This window comes from Selaginella moellendorffii, unplaced genomic scaffold, assembly GCF_000143415.4.
Source record: "Selaginella moellendorffii unplaced genomic scaffold, v1.0 SELMOscaffold_40, whole genome shotgun sequence".
Lineage (NCBI taxonomy): Eukaryota > Viridiplantae > Streptophyta > Lycopodiopsida > Selaginellales > Selaginellaceae > Selaginella > Selaginella moellendorffii.
This window is the reverse complement of record NW_003314301.1, coordinates 125,774-129,756: the sequence shown is the minus strand read 5'-3', so window position 1 is coordinate 129,756 and position 3,983 is coordinate 125,774.

The following is a 3,983-nucleotide window of genomic DNA, read 5'->3' as shown; positions in this document are numbered from 1 at the left end:
AGCCCACTGGAGAGTTCCTTCAGATTGGTTCCTAGACCTCACTATCCCTACTATACTTTTGGAACCCCCTGCAACCCGCCCCCCCCCCCCTCCCCCCTTGGGAGACGCATGCTTTGGGCTTTCACCCCTTGACCCATATTAGTACTTGGACTCGGTCTTGGACTCGATCTCAGACTCAATCTCGAACCTGACTTTGGACTCGGTCTTGGAGTCGACCTCGGACTCGACTTTAGACTCGACTTCGGACTCGACCTCGGACTTTGTCTCAGACCTGATTTAGATCTCGGACTCTGTCTTGAACTCGGTCTCCGATTCGGCCTCGGACTCGATCCCAGACTCTATCTCGAACTCAGTCTCAGAGTCGGTCTTGGACTCGATCTCCGACTCGGTCCCATCCGATGAACTCTGTCATTTTGGTCATGCTTTCGGGGATCCTTTATCCTACAACACCTCAGAGAGTTGGTTCCTTACATCCTTCCATTATATAGATTAGTTATTCCACAATAGATACTTTCATCTACATATGCCCTAAAACATGAATCACTACTATACATTTGGAACCCCCTACATATCCTTCTATTATGTAGATTAACTACTCAATAATAGATACCTTCATCCATAGATGCTCTACAAGACAAAAGATATTATGTAGATTAGTTATTCTATGGTGGATACTTTCATCCATGGATGCCCTATAAGACAAGAAATGTATTCATAGATACTTAATATATACAATTTCAATTTTAAGGGTCAGAATATACCTTACTTAAAAGTATTTTATATTTTAAGTAGCCACTAATAAATGCCATGTTATTTGCTCTAATACCACATGTAGCACACCCTATATATCACCTCTTAAGCCAATATGAAAAAAGGCAATTGCTTAATGAAAGAGTCTTTAATGACTTTTTAATCCTTATTTATCTCCCAAGGTTCTAAAGATCCACAATGATTAGTGTAGCCAAATCTCATCCATATAGTATATGCTATATTTTGATATCAAATTTAGTGAGCTTCTCTTGCCAACAAGTTTGCTTCAGTGTAAGCTTTAGCTACATTGCAAAGTAGCTCAATGTGTTACTATTTATATAAATTTTGGTATAACCATCCAAATAATATCTCTAATATTCCAATGCCAATACTATAACAACATCTCTTTTTAGTTTTTAGGCCATCTTTGTTGGGTTTTATCCAATTTCTTGGAGTAAAACATAATAAGGCAACTACATCAACTTAGTATAACATTGATCACAATGTCATAATCTTGCTATAACACAACACTTATAGTATAGCCAAATGCATCACAATGCACTTCAAAGGGTTTATCAAGATCTAAAATCTTACGATAGGAATTGCAATTAAAATCTCTTTCAACTATACAAAAGCACGTTGATAAAGTAGTGTCCAATGAAATGGTATACTACCCTTTGTTAACTCAATCAATGGAAGAGTAATATGTGCAAAATTGCGAACAAACTTGTAATAATATCCCACCAAACTGAAAAAGAAATGAACATCTAATACAGTAGTAAAGACTTCCCAAAACTTCACCATTTTGGATCCATCTTAACTATGCCACCACTAATTATATGCCTAAGAAAGTTCACATGCAATTGACTAAAAGTACATTTCCTGTCCTTAGCATATACTTTATATTCATGCAACTTTTAAAATGCTAACTTTAAATGTTTCAAATGATCCTCTAATATTTCATTGAAGACTAGAACATCATCAACATATAAGATAACAAATGTTTCTAAATTATTTCTGAAAATTCTATCTATCATTATATTGAATATAGCCAAAGCATTACATAGCCTTGAATGGCATACTAAAAAACTCATAAAATCTATAACAAGTCTTGAAGGCTATTTTCTCTACATCATGATTCGCTACCCATATATGATAATACCCAAACTGCAAATCAAATCATATAAAATACTTAGCTTTTAAGAGTTGGTCCGAAAAGTCATCAATGCTAGGCAAAGGATAACTTTTATTCCGTTAAGATCTCAATAATTGATACACATCCTCATAGTACCATCCTTTTGCATAACAAAAAGGACCAATGCTTTATACCCTGATTTCACGCGGTCTACATATAACTTTGATCAATAAGCTTCATAAGTTGCTTCTTGAGTTCAATATCTCTTTAATGTTCAAATAGTATGTAACCTTTGTAGGTGGTTTAGAACCTAGAACAATCTTAATCTAATGATCAACCTCAGAGGTAGCCTTGGTAGAAAAAGTTTTAGAAAGATATAATCATCACCTCTAACTTCTATATTTAAACCCAAAAGGTTTAACATCCCTTCTTAGTTGTTTTTTTAGTGGCTTTTGCAGGTAAGAATTTAGCTTCCTAATCCTTTGAGAAGCATTTTTGCAATTGGAAGGATATATTAGGATGTCCTTCTAACTTTAATGTGATACAATTTTGTCCAACACTATATATCCCTTAGATGTATTTTTTTGAAAAAATCTATACAAAACACTATTTAATTACCAAAAATTTTCTTTCCATTTGAATATATTTATTGGAACATCATTTATAAATTTTTTAGTTACTTGCCCATCTTCTACAAACCAAAAGTGTATAGGTGACATCTGCTCAACTTTCAATCCTAACAATTTCACTAGGTCTTCAAATATCATATTGTGCATAGCTCTAATTTATTGATGTATCTCATAAGTTTTGTCTATAGACACCAAATCCAAGTGATGATCAACACGGGAGCTTAATAGTGAGAAAAACTTAAGAAAAATAACTCACCTCCTCTTTCTTATAGTTTGCATTAACCAATTCATCAACCCCCTCAACTTCACCACCACTGTCTTCCCTTATAACATTGATATGAGATCTTGTCTTATGTTTGTTAGGACATTCCAAGGATCTATGTTCTTGTAGTACACTTGGTTTTCACCCTTTATCCTATGATGATTCTAAACATTCTATGTGCCATGTGTCACATACCACATCCACATGTCTAAAGACAGCAGAGTGGAACTTGAGTTTTAGGGCCTTAGGCTATTGAATGAAGGAACAAAGCCAAACTTTCAAACTTGCAGCTAACAAATGAAAGAACTAACACATAGAGTAACTCCTAAGCATTCAACTCAAGGAATGAAGGGACAAGAGCATGAAACAACATTGGAATAATTCTAGAGCTTCCAGCATCCCAATGCTAAGACTAACACACAAAATAGGGCCAAACAGAGTCTAGGGCTATTTCAACATACTAGTGGCCCAACACAAGAATATAAATATTTCATCAACTAGCATAGTATGAAACTTAGGCTTAAACCGAAACTAGATGTAGAACAACGACAAGCACGCAAGCGAGAGTTATATTATATCTCAAGTTGGTCAGCTATACCTAATCTACCTATTATACATTTAAACCCCCCATAGCCCCCCTAGAAACATATCTTTTGGGCTTTAACCTTTAGTACCAAGAGTTAGTCTCTGGGACAAGTGTGAAACTTAATAAATATGGAATGGCGCTAGATAATGAATTAGGGTGCAAGAATAATATCATAGGGTTTAAGACACTCTCTATTACCTATAGTTATGCCTCTTGAGTGGGTCTAAACACTTACTATAAATAGTATATAGAACCGAAATAGAGCCAATACACAGGGCATAAACGAGGATGTCTAATGAACACGATAAGCTATCACAAAATGATATTGAAGGACTAAACTCAATATCATAGGGGTTCTCAACACTAGTAAATGTAAGCTAATGAATGAGTTTCTCTAACTATGTCAAGTATGCTTAATTAATAACATTTACCTTATGGTCATTTGGTCAAATGCACATGCAATAACCATTCTCAACTAGCTTGAGTGGAGACCATAAATGAAATTAACAATACCAACCTCCTACTATTGTGGTAGTAAGGAGAGAGTGTTTCTAATGACTTGTTAAATAACTCTCAATACTCATAATCACATTTGTGACACTCTCCTCCCCCCCCCCCCCC